The 27,108-nt window shown below is 39.6% G+C and overlaps 1 protein-coding gene across 2 annotated transcripts in view; it reads left to right on the top strand.

Annotated features, from left to right (window-relative positions):
• Nucleotides 1–27,108, top strand: part of EPB41L3 (erythrocyte membrane protein band 4.1 like 3) — a 143,167-nt gene that overhangs the window by 17,672 nt on the left and 98,387 nt on the right. The window contains exon 2 of one of the 2 annotated variants that reach the window (XM_032680017.1): nt 12,993–13,033. The exons of the other annotated variant lie outside the window; for it this stretch is intronic. The gene's annotated coding sequence lies outside the window, so the exon portion shown is untranslated. The remainder of the gene's footprint in view (nt 1–12,992; nt 13,034–27,108) is intronic. 2 annotated transcript variants of the gene reach the window in all.

Genomic DNA, 27,108 nt, shown 5'->3' with positions numbered 1-27,108 from the left:
TCCACTGTGGGACTGGATCCAGCTCTTCAGTGCTGACAAGAGCCTTTTAACGTCATTTATTTATTATGGGGGAAACAGTGTAAAAGCTTAGTTATTAAAGCCACTGTTTATAGGGGAAAATAATGAAATTGCCTAGTCTGAAGATAGAAGTTATACAACTTAATATCTAATCTTAAATAGCATTATTAAAGCCAAATACACACCATTAAAATAATTTGAGGTTTACTTTGTTGCAAAATACTAACAGAATGCCTTCAGACATAATACTTTGTAATGCAATGGCCAAAAGTTACTGCTCTGCCTGCAGTGCAGAGTGTGGGCTACATGTAACGCAGGTTTTATTAGTTTGCCATGCCAGACTGCCTGCCCTTGCAAAGTGTCCCTTGTGCTGAAAGCCCAAGCATGCTTGCAGCTATTCTCCTTGCAAAAGTAGGCATGAGGTTAGTTGGAGTTATTTTGGATCTAATTGCTGTTTAAATAGCAATATAAAACTAGATTGAACTGGAATATGCAATGGCGTTTGCAAAGGTTTTTTCCTTCCTCTCAAATTTCTGCTTTGCTCTGAAGTTATAAAGGGGCAACACATACCTAAAAATTTTTGATTCTAGAAAAACTGGGATGTGATCTAAATTTGTCAATTAAACATACATGTTCCCACATACAAAAAAAAGTTTTATAACTTTGTTGTTGTTGTTTTGAATGTACAATACAATGTTGAAATCTTGAGGGTTTGTTTCTCTTGATAATTCTGGTTAAGGGAAAAGCTAACAACTAGTCAATACCATGGAAAAGAAAGTGTTTAATTAATGTTGTAAGAGGAGAAAGAGTTCCATTAATTCAAGAGATGATTTTACTTTTTGTTAGATTTGATTGCTTTCATGCTTTGGTTTGCATTAGCATGCAAATATTTCTTCCTTGCTATGCTCAGTGTTGAAAGAGATAAAATAAAGCAAAATACAAAAAGAAGCAATGAAGACAAATCTTTTTCTTCCAAAGGAAAATGTAAATGTTATCAGTACTAGGAGAAATAATGAAAAAAAGTATGCTTCTCAGAAAAGTGCATTAATCAGAGTTTTGAATATTTAAAGAACAATTTTGTCATTACATCAAAATAGCTCAATCAGAGCAGGCAAAATGTAGTATTGATAAATGATGATGCCTCCAAGGGAGATATTTCAGGTAGTATTGTCACTGAAGTGTATTTATAGAGCTCCCAGGAGCTAATCAATACTAGCACTGTACAGGAGTGCTATCTTTTTGCATCCTGATTGGGCTTATTTTACTTGCTATATTTCAATATTTGAATAGAAAATAGAAATTTTTTTAACAGAAAATAAACCATCACTTCTGGGATTTTTGGAAATGAGAACCTTGACATTCATTCTGAAATACACTGTTACTTTTTTCTGGAAGAAGGTGGGGAAAAACGGCATAAGGAAACTACGATTGGTTTAGATCACCTGATGATGATCTTGTGTGGGGGAATTATTTCATTTATTCCTGACCTGTATTCAGTCCTAGTGTCTGTCATGTTATTGTTAAAAGAAAATCATCTTTTTACAAAGGAAATGTTCCTTGAAAAATCTCTGATATCTCAGATCAGCCTGTTTGATAATTTTATACATATGTTGTAGTACGAATTTGATGGCTTTGCATATAAAATTTAGTGTTGCTGATGTTACACGGGTACTGCTTGGTGTATTATTAAAAAACCTTGCTGCAATATTTCCAGTTCAAAAAAAGGAAAAAGAAAAAAAAACTGTTGCTTGAATGCTGCTGACAAGAAGGCAGGTGAGAGAAGGGTATATGCATAGAGGGGTCACAGTCTGGAAGTAAAGAGGAAAATGCAGAGGCTATCATGCAATTAAGTTAGGCAGTGTTCATGCATATACTCCACGTTTGCTTAAGACGGTTTGTGAGCGGTCTCAATCTCAAAAGGCCTTCATATATGCTTGAATTTAAGCAAATTTATAATTGTTTGTTGGATTATTAGGAAGAAATTCTTTACTGTTAAGGTGTGATGAGACACTGAACTGGTTCCCAGAGAAGCCATTAATGCCCCATCCCTGGAAGTGTTCAAGGCCAGGTTGAATGGGTTTTTGAGCAACCTGATCTAGTGGAAGGTGTCCCTGCCCAAGGCAGTGAGTTTGGAACTAGATGACCTTTAAAGTCCCTTCCAACCCAAACCATTCTATGATTATGTTCCAAACTGTCTTGGAAAAATACTACTTCTAATAAATTCCTAATGCTTGATGCAAAGAAGGAGGAAAGAAAATCTTTGAACCACCTATGGTACTATTAGTAAAAGAAATAATGGGACAGAAAAAGGGAACCCTTTTATTGACAAATGCAGTCTGTCCCCCGAAGCACACCTGTTATTCCTTGATGGGCTTTCCCCTTGCAGTCCTGCTGTGCTTTTGCCTGACCTGTTGCTTTGTTACAACACTCAAAAGCACTTTTCCCCCCCTGCTGCATACAGATGTCTCCTTTGGATCTTTCCTCTGCTTCCTGATTAACCGCTCTTGACCTCCACTTACCATTGTGCTTGATGCCTCCCCAGTATCTCCCTCTCTTGCTGTCCTTCCACGCCCTCCTGTCATGCTGCAGGAAGCCCAGGTGCCTCACCATACTCTCCTGGCTCTAGCAGGGCTGTGCCTGTCATCTCAGCCCCGTGCCACATGGATCCCACCTTGCTGCTGACTTCATCCTTTTTCTTACCACCTCTTTGCTAGCCATGGGCAGCTGCATGGGGTGCTGTGCTCATGAGGCTGGTGGCTCTTGGCACAGTCTCGAAAGTGGCTGGTCGGTTTCCTGTGTTTCCCGTTCTCCCCTCGAATCCCACTTCTTCTAATTTAAATGCTATGTTTGCATTTACCAGCTCTTTAATGTTCCTCCTACTCTGGTTTTTGTGGCTCTCCTAAAGCTGAAGCAGAGGGCTGGAGACCCACTGAAACTTTCCGACTGAGACTGGAATGGAAACACAAGGCCTGGGACCCCAGGAGCAGCATAGGAAAGCTTGTTTCTGTTTGGATCCTTTGCTAGGACAACTCTTTTAAGCTGCGATACAGTTTTAAAAAGTGAACTTCCTTTTGAAAACCTTGCAGTTTCTCATGGTTATAGGCTGAGAACTGACTTGGAAGTGTCCCAGAAGTGGAGCCATTTAGCTTGCTGTTGCTGTCTGGAGTGGTCACCAAAGACAGCTTTCACTTTTTAACCTCTACAAAATATTAGTAAATGTAATTAATGTCTGATGCCAACCTTAGATATGTACGTGATGTCTCATGGGGAGAATAAGATCAACATTTTAGCTACTGATTTGTACTTTCCAAATGTTCACATTTACTGGAAGAAATTTTAATGATTTCATTTTAATGCAGTTAGATTTGTTCTTATGTCCAGGCACAAAAGAATCATTAGGTTTCTGGCTCATCACATTTATTCTGTCAATATTTTTTTATTATATCAAATTCCCTGAATTTTTTGAATATGAATACACTGAAGTACAGTGGCTTAATTAGTTTTATTTTCATTTTGCATATGCAACATGTTAGGGAAATGCATCTTTCATCCATGATGGGTGTACTATATTTTGCAGTAAGAATTGTATTTTGGTCAGCAACCTAAAGTTCTACTTGTGCATTGAATAAATATATCACAACTGCTGTTGAAACAGTACTCCCACCTCCCCGTGATGTGCTGCTGCTTGCTCCTATGCTAGTTAATTTCTGGAAATGTTTTTTCTGAGTATGGTTAAATGGCAGCCCAGAGATGGCCCAGGTTTTATTGTCACCACTGAGTGGAAAAACAGTAACAGTGTGATAGAATGTGTCTGGCAGATAGGGCACAACCATTTTGACTCTTCAGGATAAATAAATTCTCTCCTATTCTGGTATAATGGTTTTAGCTTGGAGCTCTGCCAGTCCAGCGGGAGTGCACCCTTCTCTCAACTCTCTTTCCTGCCATCACTGTCTCATATTCATGGTCCAGCTCCTTCCCTCCCTCTTTCTGCAATGCCTCAGATCTCACTTGGATGTTTCTTCCAGGTTGACAGCTGATAAAATACAGAGTAACCCTCTTCTCTTCTATGTTTTAGTGTTCTTTTTATTTATCAAACAATTTCTCTAGGTTATCCTTTCCACTGGTTTCTGTACAAAATATAACCAGAAAAGGACTTTTAAGAACTGTCAAGTTTTCAGACCAGTACCTCAAATTCATGAATGGCTCTTGTAAGCTTTTTATTTTTCTTAAAGCTCCCTTTTGTGATGACACTAAGAGAAAAGCAGTGACTGCTAATTATGGGCTTGCTGGGCATCTGTGGGCTTTTCTTGTTTGCCCTACTGTGTCCCAGGAACCAGCTCTGTCTCTGATGCCTTAGTTGCAAGCTCTGCCTTGAAGAGCTTGCATTTGGGAGGGATGCAACTGCTGCTCCTTCATGTAGTGACATACCTCCTCCTGATAATGAAAGAAATAAACCATTAACAGGCTCCTGTATAGGAGAGAAAAGCATTTTGCAGTTATTAATCAAATCCAAACATGCTTAGCCCCAACAGCAGGAGGTTGGGCTTTTATACTGAGAGAGAGATCTTTTATCCTTTCTTTTATAGGCCAGAGAGAGATCTTTTCTGCACATAGTTTGCAGCTTCTTCCATAAGTTTTCTCCATCTGGGATGATGTTCTTTGAGTCCAGTGATGTTGTTTATTATTATTATTTTTGTGTTATTACTATTATGATTTGTTTTTAGCTAGAGATTTGTGAGAAGTATATTTCTCACAAAATATTGGGTTAGGTTGTACTTGAAACAGAGCTGTCTCTTTTTGTGGGTCTCTCAGAAAGTAATAGTTCAACACAGCCCGTTGGTCAGAGCAGCAGTAGTCAATGGGAGAACACTATAGCAGCACAAGTCATTAATAAACCAAACCAAAAACAACCAGAAAAAAACACAAATGTACTGTTTATTTTCCTGCTATCCCATCCCCAGAGATCTATAGGATCCTGCATTATGTCTATGGCCTCTTGCCCAGCAGAGCAAGCTTTTCTCTCCTAATAACAACCATCTGGGAGGACCATTGGAAGTGATTCCTGCTAATTAATTATCTTCCTTCAGCATCTTCTCAGTCTTTTTCTGGGCTGAATAGGGAAGTTAAAAGCAGCTATACAAGCATTTTTTTAAAATGTTATATGTGAAGTGTTACTACTGCCAAATAAACTGCATTATGCCTGTGGAAGCCATTTGTATTTTTTTTTTTTTTTATTTTAACTTCATGCTGTGTACTAGAATTAACTAACTCCTACTGAGCTGGTTTGGAAGTTTCAATGTAAGACTAAGTCTGTGTATGCTAAATAATAAATCAAGTTCATAGGTATAGCTCTTCATTATATTAATTAAAAAATTATGCCTTTAGATTCCTATGCTTGAAAATTATTAACATGTGATGCAAAAATAAATAATTTTCTGATGTGTCTACTTATTTGCTTACAAGCAGTTTCTATAATTCCATGTTGAAATGTGTTTTCCTACCTAGCCTATATTGTAGCAAGACATATGTTATCATATATCAAGAGGAAATGTAAACAAATCATCAGGTCATAAAGTCAGCTGATATTTGATTTTTTAAAGTGTTCCTTCCTTTCTTTTTTAAAAAGTTTTTATCAGGCAATGTATGGCAGAGAGATTAGATCACTTATTCCCTCCTGAATCCTTCCACCTGCCCCAAATTTATAAAACACGTGCACAGAGTGCATCCACAAGACATGATGGCAATTACGTTAGCGGAGGTGTTGCTCAGGTTTCTGCATTGCATTTGGTGGATGTCACCCGTGGTGGCTGCAGAGGGAGAAGGTGAATAGAGCAGTTGGTGGTCAGTGGCCCTGGCTATTATCGCTAAGGGACAGAGGGAGGAATGCTTTAGGAATGCCAAGTGAGTCCCAGGCGTTGGTGGCTTTGCAGAGGAAGGAAACTGCCTTTATTCAACTCTGCAAACACTGCAAAGTCTCGTCAAAGTCTCAGAAGCTCAGTAAGATGTTCTAAACACTATTTAACTCTTTACTGTGAATATTTGTTATAAATATAGCTGTTCAGATGAAAAAAAAGGAAGTGATCTGCATGCATTTTGTTCCTGAGTTAGGCTTCCCATGATTACGGTTTTTGTTCTCTTTCCTCATTTAGAAGTAGTCTCCCACCCTCTTTGCAAGTGTAAATTGCTCTCCTGTAATGAGATCAATGGACCTTCACAGATTTACAGTAGTAGAGAATAATTTGGCTCATTACACATTTGATGAGATATGATCTGTGAGGCTATCTTTGCGTGGACAGACAGTAAAACATTAAGAACTAATAAAAAAATGTCATGTTCTCCAACAGTGTACTCTGGCTGTGTATATAGGAATATGTTATTACATACAAGTGGAGAAAAGGTATCCATGGGTCAGCTCCGTGGATTCCCCAGATGAAGGCTTTTATCTACTTCTTAATTCCTTTGTGTGAAACTCTGTTTTGTCAGTCAGGCTGGATAGAGGCTCGGGTTTAATCTTGGGTTCAGCAGATGTCCTGGCACAGTGCAGCTGCTTTTACACAGGCATTACTGGAGAGGGTTTTTTGTCTAATGGAAGCGCAAATCCTAATGAAGTCTCTTACAGTGGTACCATGCTGATGTTAAGGGTGGTTGTTTTGAGTCATAATCAGGATTTAAAATCAAACAAATCACCTAAAAATTGGTTGTTCCTGTAATTTGGTTGAGCAAGTAATCCATCACCCTTTGACAGCCAGCTGGCTACAGGAAAGGCTCTCACATTCCTGCAGGTTTGGTGTAGATCCTTGAAACCTCTATCCCTGTGACAGCTCTGGTAACTGGTTTGTGCTGCATGGCATCCTTGATCCTTTGGGAAAAAGTTAAATGTACTTTCTTAATCTAATTTTTCCGGAGTATGTTACAATGGTATTTTCTATGATATTGATACATGTTCTATCCCTGGTGGTGGGAATTTTGGAAAGGGAATGAGAGTATAAGATAAAATTGATTGTGAGATGTGAGGAGTGTACTTTAAAAGTACTAACATGGATTATATGCAGGTCTTTGCCTGCAGTTTGTTTTAAGAGTTAAATTATTTTTGTTTCTCGAGTTTCTACACATCTCAAATTCATAATGAATTAATATAGGAAAGTGAATTTTGTTAAAAAGCTACTATGAAGACTTCTATTGAAAAGTAAATTTGAAAGAGCTCTGCTGATGGCCAGCTGGTTATTGCATGCTCTTTTCCAAGTACTTTGTAAAAGTACTTTGTTTCCTCATGTGCAAATATTTCCCCCCACTATATAACACTATCATGACTTAGATGATGAACTGGTTTGTTCACATCTTGCACATAGACTGTTCTAGGCTGCCTTTTTGTCCTATGCAATACACGTGATGTTTTTACCAAACACATTAAGAGGAAGAGCCATAAGAGGTCTAAAGAGATCACCTTGAACTTATAAACTTCATCCTCATAGTGTAAAAACTCAGTGCTTTGATATTTTTCACTCCATAGTACTCCACTGGTGAGTAGAATTGGATTACCTCTGTTCTTAGTAAAGGCAGAGCTCTTTACTGGTTTGTGTTTGGTTTTACTTTATTTTGGGGGATGTGGTGGGGTGGCAGATGGGATGGGGGTGGTTTTGTTTTTTTGTTTTTAATAGATAAATAAATCATGCTTATAATACTAGAAGAGAATGTATTTTACGCACTTCGTGGGTTAGGAAGCACTCAGGAAAACAAAGATGGCTTTGGTGAGGTGGAATAATCCTCCAACCTCCTGTTCAGGAGGCTTGGGTTAAATTTCTAGGCTGCGCTACTTCCAAATAATTCTTTTCCACCCCTCAGTTACTGCTGATGAGCAGACAGGAGTGTTTTGGCTGCTCAGTGAGGCCTCCCTGCTGTGAATCTGAGACATGTTCTCTGGTGGCAGGAACCGTGGATGAAATATCTGTGAGGGCATGGCAGCCCTTCAGCATCTGGGGCTACACAGTGTGGGTGCTTCATTTTGTTTATCCACCAGCTGCTTTGAAATGGGTCGTAACAGCACTGGAGTCTGTGCACAGAGCAGGTGCCCGGGCTGCGGGAGGGATACTGTATGAACCTCCTGTGCTCCAAATCCGACAGTGACATCTCTGTAAATCAGAAACCTTAACTTGCTTAAAATGTACTGTATTTTGCATGATTCCGTGGCTTGGTCTGATGTGGGATGCAGAAGATGCCTCGTGTCTGCTGTCACCAAAACCTTACTCTGGTGTGTGGCCATGATGCCTATGAGAAATACACATTTGCAAAAATGGCAGAGATCCTTCTCTGATACCAGTGTAGGGTCAATTCCAGCCATAGATAGGCCAGGGGCATCCTGAAGTAGGTGGGAGCCTCGTGGGCTGTCTGGCACTTAGAGAGTTTTTTAATTTACACCATAAATTTCCACCTTTTGTAGGGATGTTATTTTGCTGCACTTTGTACCAATTTCAAACTAGAGTGAGAACTTAAGGTTTGGGGTTCTCCGCCCACACCCCTCCCGCCACTAGGAAGGGGCAGCAAAGGTTCTCAGACCTGGTTTTCATGGGAGTTGTAAATAATTTTGGGAAGTGAATAAGCAGAACGTTAAATTTTTTTTAAGGAATTTCATAGGTCCCTGGTCTTTACAATGACTAAAAATGTTATTTTCAAAATTTTTTTATGAGAAGATGATTTTTTAGAATTTTATTTTATGTGACTTTCATTTCATGCTGTTTAAGATTTCACAAGTGAATATACTCTGCTTCTGTTGAAAAAGTTAATATAAACTCCAGATGTGATTTCCTTCTCTGCAGAGGTAAATTTAAACCTAGTGATTCCTTACAGGCTTTGAATCAGCCATTCTTCTTTTCTTTTCCTTAATACCTAACTGATGAATTACAGAAGTAATTCAAACTTTGTTTTCCAATTCTTTTCCTTTTCTGCTGGCAGCTGGAAGTTCTTTCACTGTGGTGCATATTAAATCACAGCTCGCTGAGGGTCCTCTAAACAGGAGTGCAAAGGTCTCACGTTCCTCAGGATTTACACCTTTGGGCTGAGAATATGCTGGTTGCATATGAAGCCGTTGAGAACTGTTGACCTAAGAAGCCTTAGGAAATTTTGATTTTTTTGTTTTAAAAAAAATTAGTTCTCACCACCCCTGACTGTTACTTAGAAAGTCATTACTCTATTGCTGCTTTTTATGCCATTTGCACAACCTTTCAGAATAATTTGCTTTAGAAAATTGTACAATGAGTCTTGACAAAATCAGATTGAAGGCTCAAATAACAAAGTGTGCGTTTGCAATGTTCCTACAGCTAATGAAATATAATTTAGCAAGTCAGTTCAATAATTTGCTCTCAATTCCAGAGTAAAGTTTCATTCAATGACTGTCAAATTTAAGATACCCCAAGCCTCACAGATGAAGCAAAGACCATGTTTGTAGCCCATTTACACTGGGAGGCAGACTGTCAGTGTGGAGCCCTGCCAGTTTGAGACAGATGAGAATCTGGCTCCCTACCGAGAGCATGAGATCTCGGTGTTTTTGGCATCTAGTTTTTGACCCTGACATCCAATCCAGTAACCACAACTGTGGCTGAACTGCTAGCAACCAGCAGTTTTTTTCTTTTTATTTTTTTGTTCCACAGTAGAAACGTGTCAAGAATAGATAGTGAGGTTCACATGCTGTTGCTAGTGTGTTCAGGGAATCTGGGCAGCCCCTCTCACACCACTCTAGCAGAGGGTGAGATAGCAAATGCAATCATATCAAAACTCCCCTAGGATAGTAGCACATGGGGCTTTGATGCTTTGGGAAGGGGCAAAGGACGATGAGGAAGCAAAGCTGGCCAAAGCAAGGATGCTTATTTTTTAGACAACCAACACAACTGCAATGCCCTTGGCCTGAGCAGGTGATTACATCCCAGCTGAGATCACCATCAGCTGTTTCAGTGTGGGGCCACACACTAGCTCTTTCACGGGGAGAACCAGTCACATCACTTACTGGTTCAATTAAATATTGCAGGAATTTAGATGGCAATTATCATTCTATCATCAGTACATTGCTTCAGTGGTGATGGATGATTGGATGAATGAATTTACCTTCCATGAACTTTTTACTTGAGAAACAATTCTCTCTCCATTGTGGGCAAAGTGTAATTAAACAAGATTCTCAGAGGGATGAGTCAGCTAAATCTATTCCTTTCTCCAAGTTCCTCCTTTTTTTTCATCTTTCATGTCTAATATTAATTTGATTCTTTCAGAGGCAGCCATTTTAACTGATGAAGTAGACCCTAAAAGTTGATGATGTGTTGCCAACATTTTTAACAAGATGTTCCTTCAAAAAATCATCCATCAGCTTCCTGCTCTTCTCAGAGGAGTGGGGAAAAAGAAACTTGTCAATTCTACGTCCTTCACTTTGTTCTCAAAAGTTCCTTCATTTCTCCTTGCTGCACATCTGGTTTAGTGCTTCATAGCTTGCACTGATTTTTTTTTTGTGTGCCTTCTCATAAGAGTAGTTAATGTTTCCAGAAGTGATGCTCGAATAAACATATCCTGTCCCTTCTGTGGGAAGGTGGTTAGGGGACCTTTTCTAAAGAAGCCTTCACGAGCAGAGTTTCCACTGCATTGCTGGGGCTACCTTTGAAAGCAGTGGGTATTGAGCCTTTCCCTGGCTGAGCAGAAGTGTCTCAGTCCTAAGCTTGGACATGAGCAGTTAAAAGGTGTGCTAGGGTCCAGGTCTGGATGGGAATTCCTGTCAGGTGACTTTACACTCCAAAGCCTTTTCCCTTAGTAAGTTATTTGTATTCACTGTTACAGTACCATGAAAAGGCCTGAAGTTTTTAGAAATAATGAGAACTGCAGAAAACTTCATTAGTAGACTGGGAGGCAACCCTGTGAAGCTTAGCAAAATCAGAGAACTGCATCTAGGAGGGAATAAGCAAAAGCTGGGGATGGCTGCCTCAGTAACAGCTTTGCAGGAAAGTCCTTTTGGTGGACAAACTGAATGTAAGTCAGCAGTGAAGGGCAACCACAGAATCATAGATCATAGAATCATTTAGGTTTGAAAAGACTCTTAAGACCATTAAGTCCAACCATAAATATAACACTGCCAAGTTCACCACTAAACCATGTCCATGATGATTAAAAAGAGCATAGCCAGGCATGTCAAGACAAGTGCCTCCTAATCAGCAATAGACAGGCTGTATCCAGAGTCCTGGGCCTCATTTTGAGTCCTGCTCCCATGAATAAAAGATTTTCCATTTTAGAATGAGGGTTATCAAAATAAGAAGGAGGCTGAAGGGTGGAATGACAGTCCAAGAGAGGTGGGAAGTGTGGCTTTATATATCCTCAAGAAGAAAATTGTTAAAGGGGAATCTTACAAATGGTTTATAAATAAGGTGGCTCGGAGTCATCTTGAAAGTGGCAGCAAGAGGATTTCCTGCAAGGTGTAAATAACCAAATTTCACAGTAAGGATGATCAAATATCAGGACAAGTTGTGCAGAGAGTATGCAGACTTTTCATACTTGAAGATATGCAGAATTTGACAGAATAAACACTTGAGCAACCTGATTTATCTTTGAAGTTAACCCCACCTTCAGCAAGGAGATAGGACTTGATGACTTTGAGGTCACTTCCAGTCCAAATTATTCAGTGATTCAAGTAAAATCCTATGCTTTATGAACTCTTTGATTTTTAGCAGGAATGACTGCTAGTCTGGTCTTTCTCATGAAAAGTGTTTTCCAACTCATAACTATTCCTGATTTGAAACACTTCAGCTAACGCTTTTATCCAAAAGGAGTATGTGCTTCACTTAGAATGGAAGAGAAGGGATTTGTGTTTTACCAAGCCAAAATTATCTTAACCTTGTTTTCAGGAATGAAAAGATTATATATTGTTTTACCTGTATTAAAATATTTTTACAGTCCTTTGTCAAAAATTCTATTATTCTCTGGCAAACCCTATTAGCCTGGCAGGCTGCATGGCTTTTTGGCAAGGCCATACTGAGTGAAGTACTGCATAAAAAGTTTGTGTTTAGTGAGGATTTGAACAAGTTGGTAAGACTAGGTCGGGACGGAAGGGAAGTCTCAGAGTAGAGAGTGGGATGTGGATCAGAAAGGGAGGAAAAAGAAGGGAGCAGGAAGGAAACAAGTCAGAGGAAGGGACTGGAGGGTAGTATCTTGCTTTTTTCCTGGCAAGACTCATTTAGTGGTATACTCAGAAGCCAGTCAGCCTGCTTTTTACATTTTGCAGAAGGCCTGTGATAGATAGGACGAGGCAATGCAGGTGATGCAGTAGCAGACTTGATTGACCGTTCAGTTCTATCCGTTAGCCCGGAGTTCCCTAGTGATGGTATGTCACTTATCTGAATTTTCCGTTTTCTGAGGTCTGAGCTGTAATTTGAGAATCACAGTAGAAAAAAACCCTGAGATGTAGTTGAAAAATATTGAGATTGTGCTAGAAGATACCAAGTGGTGTTAGCACGCTTCCCTGGGTGGCACAAGTCGGACATCCCAAACTGATGGATGCTTTTAACACTAATGTGTGTGGCTCAGTCTCTGTAAAAAATGGGGCTGGAAAGATGGCGATTTATCAGTATTGATGGCTATTCTTGCACTGCTCATTTATCAGTGTTAAGTACCACCGGAAAGCAAGCGAGGAAATTGATAATTCTGTCTTCATAACTCAATTCCTTAAATATTCTTCACCTTTTCCACTGGATAAGGCAGCAATTCCTTCCTGGTCAAAAAAAAAGAGAAAGAAGGAGGTTAGACATAGTACATCAGTAGAAGGCAACTTAATTCTGGCATTTCTGAAGTACTGACCAGTGTAATGCTAATGTATTCTGGTGGGTAATTTTACCCATAAAATTAGGTTCCTGTTTTTTTGGTCAGTTTTCTGTTGTAAGTGTTGGCTTTAACGACATGTTCCTCTGAAGCTTCTCGGTCTGTTTGCATCCTCAGCATTACTGATGTAAAAGGAGAAGTCCAGCTTGTCCTGTCTAGATCACTCAGAGAAAAGGTAAAATCGTCTTTCAGGGTCTAAGTGGACCTTTCTGCTGCATGAGCTTCCACCATCTCTTTAACGTCACTGATAGCAAATATATATTTCTTCTGGATTTTGGCTCCTGCTTGTGATACGTTGGAGCCTTTATTTTTAGAGTTGCTATCTTTTCTCCCGCTGCCATATCTGTCTGCTGAGTGTTGCACTCCTGCCAAGTTACACTTGCTCTAGACACAACATAAACATAATTACATGTAAGAAATGTGAAGTTGCTTGGATTCACTGTGAAAAGGGGGTTTAGTTTCAAAATAATTTCACTTTAGTCCTGTTTCTGGTCTTAATCCTGGCTGTCTAAAGCAAGGGTTACTTGCTGTTGATGTGTACAGGGTATAGTGTGCTTTAGCTCTTTTCACTGTCTGGAGATCTGAGATGCTACAGGAGAAGAACTAATAGTATGACTTAGGTGTATTAATGGAAAAAACTTTCTCATTTTCATATTGACATCTGAAAGGGATCACCACAACTGTGAAATAAATGGGGCATGGGGGAAAAAAAAGGGAATATAGGACAAAAAGTTTTTATCTTTCTTTAAAAAAGGTGGCCCAAATAGTAGATGGTACTAAGGACAGAAAAAATTTTATTCAGTGTCCCTGAGGTCTGTCTTCATCCCAAGTCTGTTAGTTCTCCAATTATTAAGACTATCGTGCAAACCACAAGAAAAATTTGTACGTGTTTTGAGAAAATAAAATATTTGTGCTTGAAGGCACATTACTTTGATTCTAAGAAAATAAAGAAAGGAAAAAAAGTAACAGCAAACAACTTTGTGTGACTCCCATTGGTTCAGAAAATGCCTGTTTTCAGTTAGGTCTGAAGAGTAAAACTTTGAGTCTGAACTTGAATAACATGTGTTACTTGAACATTGCTTTGATGACTGATATTTTTTTTTATTTAAACTTGTGGAAAAGTCAAGGAAAGAGAACTGAATTTGTAATTTGGATGAGTTCTAGTATCTGATCCGTTGCTGGTGCAGAGGGATATAGCTGCACATCACAGCTACCGGGGTAACAGACCCATTGAAAGCAAATTTTTGTTAAGATCTGGTGTAGATGTTATGCAAACACATATACAGTTGATTTAAAAATTAAAAAAAGGTAAAAATTCATTGAGAGACACAGAAACTGTTGAATATAATCAGAATGTTAATTTTATTCCTGCTTCTCTTCAGCGTAATGTAGAACTGTCTGATATCTGGTGAGACTAAAAAGGGTTTGACTCTCCCTCAACTAGATAGTGTTCTGCAGTTGGGAAATAAAAGTGGTACCACAAGCAATGATGAAGGGAAGGAATTGCATTAATTAATTGCAAAGCAAGGCAAAGGTGAGCCCCAGTCCAGAGGACTAGGCTCCTGGGGAGGCAGGCAACTGCACATTTCATGGGTGATGTTCTCTAGAATTTATTAGAATAAAACAAGGTCTAGAGAAGAGGTCCCAACTACTGTGGTCCTCAGTGATGAGCCCAAGAAAATGTTATGCTGCCCTTGACCTCATGTAGAGCAGTGTCTTGCAGTGATTTAAAACAACAACAACAACAACAAAGGTTTATGTGGCCATTTATGTGAATCTGTGAATAACTTGCAGGCTCATTTCTGAAGCTCCTGGCAGAGCAGCCTGGGAGCTGTGGGGACTACGCCCCACTTTCTCTTTCTCTTCCCTAAGAGGCTAGTGGCAGCTCTTGCCTTGGCTGCACTCAGCTTGGCACCCTGCAGAAAGAGTGCTCTGTGTGCCTTCTCTCTGTGGCGGGGGATAAAAATTAAGCTTGGGAAAGCGGGATACTTCAGACTGTGCATTTTGAAAGTTCTCCTCTGCAAGAAAGGATTGGTGTGGCAGGACTGGTGAAAACCTGACTCTTCTGTGTCTGCTCACTGCATGCCAAGATAAGATACAGTGAAGTGGCACAGCCTATTTAAAAATATTTTTCATAGTTAGAGAAAAACACAGGTATGAAAGAAGGAAAGACAGGGCTGTGTTGTGGCCTGGTTGTGCTCTTGTAGCACTCATTTAAATTTCCATTTATATTTTCGTAATACACTCATCTCCTTTTTGCCTCAGAGCTATTTTAATTGAATTTGCTTGTTCTGCCTGCCATTTAACTGTGAGCTGCTCCGACTAAAACCAGTTTCAATGCAATAAAAACCCAAGATGTTTCACTAAATTTCCGGTATTAAAAGCAGCTGACCTTCATATGCTGCAGGGGGGAATGGGAAGGTCTAGTGGGTCTAATGCTGAGAGACGCACAAAAAATCAACTGTGCACATAACTTGGATGAGAAATTATTGTAATTGCACTAACTACCCGTATTATGTGCAAGCGTGTGTGTGTAATTTTCAAATATTGTCTTCATTTGAATTAAATTATCAAATGGGCTGTATTATTAGGCTAGAATACTTTTGGGATGAGTATGTATTTTGTAATAGTTAGTTCATTACTAGGCATAATGTAGCTGTTTCTCTTGAATGTACTTTTTTCCATTTATTTGTAAAAAAGAAAAAAGAGGTATTTTTAAAAATTCTCCAATTAATATAGCATTACTACTGGGTAAAACAGAAATAAAGGGATAGAGTCAGATTTTAGTTCTCCACAGTACATAGGTATACAGCTGTACAACTGTTAAAATTGTCTGTGTCTAATTTGTAAAACAGAGCAGTCAGACAATGCACTGTTTCTCTTCGACACTGTATTTCTGTTGGATTTGTTGGACTTGACCACCAGGAATATCAGACCACACAGGGCAGGGACACCCTTGCATCATTAAACTGATGAGTTTTCCCATCCTTTTCTATGGTCCAGGACTTCACTCACTGAACTGCTGAGATCAGACTTCTCTGCAGGGAGGAGTATCACCTTTGCTTATGCAAAGCTACTGTGGAAAGTTGTATAGATATAATTGATTTTATTTTTTTTTTCCACCTCTACTGTATTTCCTGGGATAGTATGTTTAAGGCTCTTGTTGAGTGAGTGATAAGATTTTCAAACAGAGGTTTAGAAAGTCTCTGTTGTTTCTCAGTGCTTTGGTTGGAAAAGAATGTGTTGAGATAAGGCCTTTCAGTGCCACCAATGGGTAACCTATGTGCAAACAGACAGAGAGGCTGCTTATTTGTGTGTTTTATAATGCTGCTTTAATTCTTAGTCTTATAAGCAACACAACTGCTCAGGCAGAGAAGCGGTCTTGTGAAATCCGATATAATTATCAGCTGCTGCCAGAGAGCAGAATATGCATTAGAAAATCATATGGAGGAGGCAGGGCTGCTTCTGCCTGCTCCCTCCTTTCCTCTTGCCATCGTGCTCAGAATCAGTGCAGGTTTCAAATCGGATTTGAAACCTGTTCGTTTAACCTAAAACTGCCAGATCCACCACTAAAACATGTCCATAAGCGACATATCTACATGTTTTCTGAACACTTCCATGGATGGTGATCTCATAACTTTCCCTGGGCAGCCTGTTCTAATGCTTATCAACATTTCCAGTGAAGAAATTTTTCCTAATATCCCACTATTACTTATAATGATAGCACCTCCTAAAATCACTTAGTAGAAAACATAATACATATTAAAGTAGATGGATGCATTCCCAATGTAATAATGAACACTTGGACAAAATGCCTTGATTGTTTTTCTAATTCTCATGCACCTGATTAGTTTGATTTTCTTTTATGCTAAAAAGTAAACTTTATCATAGTACAATGAAGACTACAAAAAGTAAAGGAAATTGTAGTCTACAGAGGTGTAAGAACCCTGGATAAGAACAGGTCCAAATACTGGCTGTCTTCTGGGGAGTCTGAGTTATTCAATGCTATTATTAACTAAAAAATTTTTCAAACTTATTTTTGTTGTGATTTAAAAATGTCACATGTCTCAGCATGATTCATACCACCTCTCCTTTCTATGTTTGTTTTCTCATTCCAGTAGCAGACTGTTACAACACTCAGCTTCCCTTCCATCAGTTACTTTACTGCTCTTTAGAGCCATAAGGCTTAAGCAAAATGGAGATGTACAGATGTGGGTGGGAGGAAGAAGGGGGAATTGAAACTCTCAAAAAGACTTGGTATTTTTTATTTCCCTAAATATATGTATATGAAGAGAACCTGGTATAGAAACAAGTATAAGAACATCAGAAATTTGGGAGAGAGAATACACAATACAGTTGAAAATTATATAACTGCTACATTACAATGCTTTCAAAATGTTTTCTCTGGTAAGAATTTCAGCTGGTTTTAGTCTGAAAGTATTTGCAGCTCATCTATTCCACAGAACTTATATTTTTCAAGACAGATTCATTATTGGTCCTTCATAATGAACCAGGTTGACAACATCACAGTACTTAAAATATAGTCTTCCAGAGATGTGATCCTGGTATCCTCTGGAGTCATGCTCCGGCATGTATTTGCTCAGGACACTGGCTGTGTTCTTCATCTGTCCAGCCCCCTTGCTCTTGAATGTGGCAGTTGCAGAGCTGAGTTCCCCCTGCAAGTCTCAGCTTGTTGACCCAGAAGATGGAGATGTTCCCTGGGCTTGTCCAGGTTCAACGTTGGCTGCGTGGTTACAAGTAGCTGTTGTTTCTCTCTCATGCTCCACTTCCAGTGTGTCATCTCTGTGCACACAGTATACAGTTGTTCCACATATGTAAAGCTCTGGCTTATTTGGGAATGCCTAAGTATAGCTATCACTACTTTCTGTGACCCAAAATATTCCTTAGATTTAACTTAGTCAGTTGACACTTGGTAAACAACTGCAGTAGATGTTTTAAAAGTGTCTTTAATTTTCATCACTTTATTCTTTTGTAAATAAGTAAAAATAACTGAAATTTTCCTTACACAATGCAAGTATTTTATAGGTTTCAGGCACTAAAAGAGGTAATAAGAAGTGGTTAAAAGCAGTTGCTGTACTCCTGGTACAGAAGCTGAGGGTATTAAGGACTTAAAAGATAAGAAAGTAAGATGTAACATGCTACATAATCTTACCATAATAACTCAGTTTGCATGTATATAATACATGGTAACTGCTGTTTTATGGCAGATTTTTCAGATGCTGTAATTGCCTGGTGAACGTTGCTCTGCTACATTCATTGACTGATGAATTCTATACAAACTTTAGACACACCACATAATGGGATGTCTGGGAAGTTGTAAAGTGAAAATTTTATTTGATTAGCCTAAATAAAATTGATAAATAAGAGGGGACATAATTTTAGCTTTAGAGAGGCTTTGAAGAAGGTAACTGAATAATATTGATGATGCAGCGTTTGCAAGAGACCTTATAATTCACGCACATTTGAAGATCACAGTCAGTTACAGAAAAACAAAATTTCACTTTGCTTTACTTTGTACGTTAGCCATTGAGGAGCTTACAAAAGTCCTTACTTCAGTCATCATAGTGGACATACATTAGAGTATTTGATTTCATGGGTGTTGTGGAGTATAGAAAATTTATTTCTCTCAAAAGCTAGACTTTTTGTCATATAATTCCAAGAAATTTTCATTAAAAGTTGGTGTTTAAAATTATTATTGGTGTTGTTATTATGATGATCATAATGATTTGCTGCTCATTAAAAATCGGAGGAAGGAAAACAAACCCAAAACCTGGCAGTTAGGAATTTACTGATGACATGAGAACACTTTTTGTTTGAAGCTCATGTCAAACAAAATTTTTCATTTTCAAAAAAAAGATTTTGCTCTCTGAAGGGTGTTGGTACTCTTGCAACCCAAGAAATGTGTCACCACAATTGTGGTGGAAACTCAAGGCTGAGTTCTCGAAGAATAAACCACTCTATCTCCTGCCTTTTCGCTTGGGTGGAACATGAGAACAAGAGCTCACATTTCATCATTCATCAGTATAATCACTTTCAGGTTCCTTCAAAGAGTGGCAGAATCCCCCAGAAAAGAAAATAGAGTGGGACTTTGTATGCCTAATGCAAAGCAGAGGGTGGGTGGTGCAGGGAAAGACATGGAGCCTCTACACCACAAGACGATACTTCAGCGTCTTTGACGCTGCACATTCAAATCCGCCCTGGGTAGTGGTGTGAGAAATAAAGAGGTGTGGTGGTGGTGGTGTAGCCATGGTGGTCTAGGAGAGTCTAGAGGCAAACCTTGTCTCTCCAAGGGACATGTTTTGCTTTGGCAGGAGCTCAGCTGTTAAATGCCCTGTGTGGCCATAGCAGACAGGTAGCCCGTTTGATTAATCAAGGCATGTGTTGTGATGGACAATCAGCATGTGCAGTGCTGCCTGTCAGCACCCATAGAGCTACTGCATATGCTCTTTCCTGCCTTGCAGAAATATCTAAAGGTATCTGTTCAGAGCGCTGGGCTTGGTGGGGTAAGGATGGAGTGTAGAGAACAAAGAGCAGCAATAAAACCCTGTAAATACAACCTTTCTCATACTTAATTTTCCTCTTCCCAATTTTTCTCCCCAAAATGTGAAAGGAAAGTAGGAGAGCAACTCATTGAAGTCATCTGAACCTTCTGAAGGCTGTTTTATGATTTCATTTATCTGGCTTGCTTGAGTTTCTTTGTAACTTCTTTCTTCTGCCAAAAATAACTTTTAGGCTATAGATTAGCTGCTCTATAAATGCTGTATAAATAGCAGTGAAATGGCCCAAACCTCCAGAAATGGATTCAGCAACAAAGTCAGAATTGGAGGGGTTTGGGACGTTTTATTCCAAACTAATTGAATTACAGAATTTTCTTGCAATTGAAACAACTGTGTGCTGCATATTGTGTAAATGTAATGTTTTATATCAATACCACCATGTTTTTCCTTTGTGAAAATATTTGTAGCACTCACTATTTTTCCAACTATAGGTCTTGTCATGTAAAAGCAATGTCTTAAACTGAAAAGACTCCTTTTCCAGCCTTATTGCCCTTGCCTGGCACCTCAAGCATCAGCAAAATTCCAAATAGCATGAAGTCTGGTTACTTTTGTTAATAGGTGCAATGGCTATTGCATATTTTTCCTAAACAGATGGCTTGAGATACCAAAGTGCAAACTGATGCTCTCAGTCACCATGGTCTCATCAGAGTTGAGCTGGCAAGTTGGGAAACTGAGGATCAGACCTGTTTTTAAGCCCTGACACTGTTGGCATGATTTTATCTTGTTGCAGAGAATCCAGTCCCACTTTTTTTGTTTGTTACTTTGTTTTGAGAGAGGAGCTAGCATTAAAACTGTAGTAAGTGTGGGTACTTGGGTGCTCTGATTGATGTGTTAAAGTGAACCTTGGAAATAATTTGCCTGAAGCTTGAGCAAAATGAGTTCAAATATGGGGAAGAATGCAGCCTGGATTTATTTAGTTCACAGACTTTTTGTAAATACATTATTTTAATGATTCTTTTGAAACCAACGACATGTGCTTTCCTTTAGCTGTCTCCAGTGGTGCTGTGTCAGCCCCCAGGGACATCAAGTGGATATTTACCTGTTCCTGGAGTTGAGTAAGGAATGGAAAGGCAGTATGTGCTTTGTCTGTTGCTGCCCAGGAAATAAATTTCTCAACCTGAATATTTGTTTAGATTTTAGTTTCAACATTAGAAACTTTAGAACACAAATTTTTTCTTTCTTTTTTTTTTTTTTTTTTTTGGAGGTGATGACAGGAGTTGCTACATTTATTTTATTGTGCACTCCCAAAATTTTCTGGAGAGTGGCAGAGCATCTCTTCTTTTAAGTGCAGGGTCCTTATGAAAGCTTGCGTGTTTCTATCAACCTTTTTCCAAGTAACTTTTCTAAAGCAGTCGAGTTGGCCTGATGCTTAAGGCATCGAGGGTGTTGCTTGGCAACTTTGGGCTGTGGGTGCGTTTCTCTGGGAGCAGCTGGACAGATGTTTGCACACAGACTGACTGGGAGCAGCGTCTGGTGGTGACTGAGCAAGCCCGGTCTTAAAATTATTGTTTCAGGGGTTGTGGGATAAATTAAACATTTACATTGTGAGACAGCTGTTCAAGATACTCATTATTTGCAAAGTTGAAAAAGCTTTTCAAAAGGGTGAGAGGCTTGAGATGCTTTTCTTGGGTGTTTTTCAGTGCCTAGGGGACAAATACATACCATTTGTCATTTGGGTGAGTGAAACTTGTTTAGTTTAAAGCTGTGAGTTGAAGATGATGGTTTGTTTTGCTGTTGTTTGATCTCCCCCTTCATCCTCCCCCCCCATCCCTCCATTTGAATGTAACAGTATCATTTACATGCTATTAAGAGGATTTACCCTTCAGAGATACGAACCCAGATCTCCCAGGCTTGTTTCTCAGGTCTGTGTCCAGTTGGCGTTTGGTTTCATTTCAGTTAGAAAGAAACCAGTAGAATGTACTACTTTCTATCCCACAATACAATTTACTGGGTGCACGCAGGGCACCTAACTTTAAGGTATGCCACTGTATTTGCCAAGGGCAAAACACAGAAAACCTGGATCTGATTTTTCTCTGTGAATACTGACAGTGAGAGTGAGTAGCAAGGGGAGTAAGCTGTCGAAGCAGAAGGAAGGGATGGGTTTCTCCTCGCTACTTTCAATTTTACTGGCAGCATCCCATCAATTGAATGTGAGACTTAAACTGTAATATGAATTAAAGCATGTTTTAGTGCATTTTGAAAGTGTCTGAGCAGCTATAAACATCAGGTGGAGGAGCTCTTGGTTGTGTGCAGAGGCTGTCTGTTAGCTGGAGTTGGGCTGGCCCCTAGGAGCCCTTCTCAGGTGGGAATTGAAGGTTAGTATCATTTTGAGCAGTCACTCACATAAATAAAGGCTGTTGGCCAACACCACCATCTGATGCCAGCACAGGCTGGCATAGGCCCCAAAAGAGGCAGCAGTGTGACGTTGCCATCATCCCCTCTGCTTGTGTCATACCACACCACCCACTCCTCAGTCTCATATTGATGAGATCTCACAGGGAACTGTGGTGAGGAATTGATCAGATTTCTTACCTCTCCTCCCTTTTTAGCTTTAATATGAGAGGGTTTGCCTATTTCTTCCCATGGCTTTAATGAATACTTGTAGTGGCTTAGTGAAAGGGGCAGGATGGAGGTGGGAAGGAGCAGCTGGGAAATCAGGGGAATGATGGAGACTTTTCTGCTGTTGGTATTGCAGATGTTTAACTGACTGGGAGAATGTGGCAGACTGGGCCAGGGCCAGGCTATGTGGAGCAAGGCAACATCTGGCTGGGTGGGCCCTGAGCCACCAGGCACAGCCCCAGGTCCTTCCTTTGTGAAGAGCTGCCACTTCTGCAGTAAAGTTTTGTGCAAGGAAAGATGAGGTGGCGTACTGGGAACAACTGTGGACTTTTCTAACTAGAGACAGAGAAATTGCACTGTATATATTGGGGTTTTGCTTTCTTGTTGTTTCCTTCAGTAAGTATATTTGGTAGATTAAAAACATCAGCTCTTTCCCTTTCTGTGAGTTTACTTATTGACAAACATTGGATGTGGGTTTTCTACTTTTATGTCACTTTGACAGAATAAAAATGGAGAGGTATAGTTTGACAGGAAAGATAGCCAAGGAACCTAAAGTTCTTGTTTAGACATGCCAGGTCAGAAATATTTTAATTCTAAGGAATCCTTGAGCCTAAAGTAATCCTTATACTACTAAAGAAAGCAATCTGTGACATCTTAGCATTTAAGACAATACAAATAAAGGATAATTGTGTTCACATTTGAGCAGGACTTCTTACCTCTTCTCAATAACATTTTAATATGACGATAAGCATAAATATTCATTGTTCTTTAAATAAGAACCTATAGTGCTTCCCTTAATTGCTATTAACCTTCGTTAAGATGAGAGTTGAACTGTGTTGGGTGCTATGCAAACACTCATTAAAGTGCTTTCCCTCCCTGGTAAATCTTGCAGCTAATGAAGACAAATTATATAAAAGCAGCTGGGGGCTATGCCTATTAACCTGGCCACCGAGAGTTGTTTTATTAGAGGTGTCATGAGGAAGAGGTATCTTAAAATGGGATTGTAGAAGGCAGTTATGACTCAGGGTGACATTTCTATTTCTCATAGTACTTCATATATACGAGCATTGATTCTCCTTTGTCTCAGTGAGACTTGAGCTTATGCTCAAGGTAAACTCCTGCTTAAATCCTTCTCTGAATTAGATGAAAAGAAGACACAGGAGAGCTAAAAACAGTTTTGTAACTAAAATACAGGACTGGGCTTAATGGTATGGAAAAGGAAGAAGGAAGGCTTTCCTATTTAACACCCCAAAAGTAGAGCAAAACAACGTGCACTGTGGGCATGAGAACAAAAAGCAAGAATTTCGTGAACTGAAATAGATGGACTCAACAGAAAGCAACACAGTAAAAGGGAAATGGTCTGTGTTGACCTCCATAGACATGGTTACCGTCTGGGAAGCTTGCAGTCTTAGAGTTGCAAATAGAAAATGAGAGTTGTCTTTGCCTCCCTCATTGTTAGACTGCTCAGGAACCCTACTGAAATTCAAATAAATTCGTGATAACTGCATATTGCATGTCTTCTGTATTGTGAGTTTCCTGTAGTCAGTGTATGTTAGATCAGAATACAATTAAACCATAGCAATGATTATGCATAAACAAAATAAAAAAAAACAAGATCTTAACTGAGATTAAAAGCTTCAGTTTATTACTCTGTCTGAAAACTGACTTTTGTATATTTTGGACATAGCCTCAGGTACATGCCAAAGCATTGTGTATCCCCTAAAATGTGGCTACCTTTGGTTCACAATGGGGCTGGAGAACAGCAGGAGGTAATCACTCGATAATCCAGTTAATACTCTCAGTCAGAAAGTAGCTACAGATATGAAAGTGGCAAAAGGCAGTGCTGAATTAATTGCAGTAAATGTTCTACAGGCAGGATTTCAGTTGCAGAAGCACTGAGGCCAAATTTGCTGATTGTTCCTTCAGTAGTATTAAAATGGGGTGGATTTGGCACTGAATGGCAGAGTGAGACTTACTTCAGACGGCACACCAAATAAATCTCTTCACTGAGGTTAATAAACCAGTGCCAAGAATAAATCTGACCTACCGTGTCACTGAGTTGTACTAAGGGATATCTCACCAGAAGGTTTACTACTTACATATTTGAAGGCAATAGTAATATTGGCCAATTAATGGGCATTATGTTTGCAGTGAGGGAAGACAGAAATAGAAGATCTGGTCTGATTTCTAAATCTTACCTTCATCTGCTCACAGTAATCACTCTTAATTATGAGAATTTTGTTTCATTGCCATGCAGAAAGTTAAACTGCATGAGTCATGGGCAGAACAGTTTGCTTTTAATAAATGGAAGTGAATACGGTAATAATAAAAAAGAAATTGAAAAAAAAATCAGTTCGACTCCAAACCCATCTGCTCGTCTAGACAGATATTGCCAAGCTCCTGTCTGCTAAGAAGTATCTTCTTAATAATGCTGTACTAATGCTACTACTTTTACAGTACTTTCCATTTTTCAGTGCTAATTCATCATTGGCTGGACTTGAGACAGTCTTTTGCCGAGTTTGATAGCATTTTTGTGTCTTGCTTTTCTGTAATGTGCTATTTTGAATGCCATGTCCAATCAATTAGGGAATCACAAGAATGTTTTAGGCATCAGTTCCCAGAGCTGGGCAATAATCCTTGTCCCTGTTCTTCCAGGGTTGCCTATTCATCTTTTCCTGGCAGAGACCGTGTGTCTCCCCATTCCCCTCTCCTATAAAAAAAGTCCTTGTAGTGGCCAAATGCTCTGCACAGGCCTGTTTTCCTTACGGCTCTCTGCCTCTGACTGGAACCCTGTGGGGAAGGGGGTGTGTGTGTGTGTTGGCACCTTCTCCTTCTCCACCTCTAATTTACCTGCTTCATGTCAGAGGCTGTCTTTGCTTTTATTCTTCCCTGGCTTTTTCTCCCTCCCTCCCTCCCTTTAAAGGGCTTTCCCAAGCAAGTTGCAAGTGTTTACCAAAAGGGAGAAACTGGAATAGCAGAAGTGATGGATGGATAGAGAACAGAAGGCAGAGCTTGCCACCTATTTTATCCATTTCCCCAGTTATATGTTGATCTCCTGAGTGACTCTGACTCTTGCTTGTACAGTTGGGTTCTGGTGTCTCAGTAGCTATGTGCCTCCCTCCCCAAAGGATGGGATGCTGGGGACAGCCTGGCTTCCAGACCAGCACGGAAGCAATTTGGACATGCATCAACCACCCTTGGCTGGGAGAAGGGACTACCTTGGGCTGCACCAAGTCTGACGTGAATAGAAACTCAAACAGAACCCTTTGCTCCTGACATTCAATTCTGAAACATCATCTCCAGAAAGATGAGAAAGCAGCAAAAATAAAATTATTGTCCCATAGCAAGGCAGGAGATCAGTCTCTTCTAGCGCTACCTGGACTTGTCATCTGGTCTTTCTTTTGTGTAAATACTTGGAATAACCCCAGTGAAGTGCAGGGGGATTATTCACGTTTCTCACCTGTGAGAGAAGAGTATAGATTCAGGCTTGCTATAAATTACTGAAAATACCTTTTTTAAAAAAGAGAAGTAATATTAAAAGCTGTTGACTCATGGAAACCTAAACTTCCATGGAATTCCCATCTGACAGAAGTCAAGGCAAGTTGGACAACGAACCCACTTTGGAATTAGAAAGTAACATTTGAAGTTGAAAAAAAAATATTAAAAATACTGTGAATGTTGAGAACTCTCAAACTTGGGCCCATATTGGTACCTCAGATGTACCAGCTACCTTTTATCCATAGCAAAGATTTCCTGCTTGTAGGAGCAACCTGTTAATACCACTTCATATTTTGAAGTTAAATCAATATGCTGAAAGCCTTCTAGATCCTCAGGTGAAAGATGACATTATATGTGCAGTATAACCACAAAAGAGATCACAGAGGATAGTGTAACTATGGGGCAAATCTACCTGCAAGTACTGCTTAAAGACAAGTGTGGCTGGGTAGCGCAAATGCTCCAGCAATGTATCTCTGCTTAAAAGTGATGTAATGGGCAGTGCAAGAGCTGCCAAAGGTTGAGCTGGTAAATTCTTCCTGTTTTTTTTCCGAAAGATTTCTAAAGTTTCCTAGCTTCTTTTGAGGCTCAATTTGACTCAGACCAACTCAGTCCTTCTTTTACTTTCCTCTTGTTTTTTGTTTTTGTTTTTTCAAATCAAACCTTGTTAACTCTACTCTGTGTCTTTGCTGTCAAGTCCATTCCCTTGTGATTCGTGATGGCTTCCAGAGCTCCTGGTGGAGAAGAATGTGCAAGTCTTGTTATTTCAACTACATGACCAGAGTTGTGTCCTCTCTTAGTTGATGGCACACATTTTTCTTTTGAAGTCTCTTTCCCTTTTATGCATGTTATGGGTGTGCCAGATGTGTTAAGTGGCACTCCTGCATAGGGGGTGAAGAGTGGGGTATGTGTCTGGCTATGATTCTACATGAAATACAGAACAGCACAGTTTTGCAGACCTGAGAAATTGTATGCTGCTGCTTACTATAAAAATCTCTTCTTAAATCCCCCCGAGATGCTGCTAATTAAAGGAGATATTCATGCCCCCCTTACCTCTCCCAATTCTTATCAGAGCCCTGAGTATAATTTGGATCTCATAAGTTTTGGGAGCTCTCAAAATGCCTTATATAAAGGGCCTATATAAACCCCATTTTATTCACTATGCTGTACCAGGACTGAAGGTGCAGCATGAGAACGTGTCGATCTGTCTCTCTTCTGTAGCCAAGCCATCACTGCCCTTCCTGTGGCCAATTCCTCCTCTGGAAAAGAGCAAGTTCAGCTGCTTCTGGTCCCCCGGAGAAGCAAACAAGTAGTTCCTCTGGGTGCCAAGGTGCATCAGTCTCAAACCCAACTGTGTAGTAAGCGGAGAGCTCAGTTATGAGCTCTAAGAGAAGCTACATAGTTACCAAAGTGGTGCAAGTAGGATTAATTCGCTCCCGAACTGCTTCTATAGGCATTAGAAATTTTTGATACTTTTTGACATGTGGCAATGCTGTAATCTGTCTTGGAGTGAGAACTCTAAAGTCGTATTCAGTTTTACAGTTTCCTTTTTAGATTGGGAGCCGATATGTAGCAGGACCAACATTTTATTTTTTTTTTCTGTTTTGGCGATGTTGTT

Source organism: Chiroxiphia lanceolata, chromosome 1 (assembly GCF_009829145.1).
Source record: "Chiroxiphia lanceolata isolate bChiLan1 chromosome 1, bChiLan1.pri, whole genome shotgun sequence".
In the NCBI taxonomy this organism is placed as follows: Eukaryota; Metazoa; Chordata; class Aves; order Passeriformes; family Pipridae; genus Chiroxiphia; species Chiroxiphia lanceolata.
Note: the sequence above shows the minus strand (reverse complement) of the source record. Positions and strands in the feature narration are given on the sequence as shown.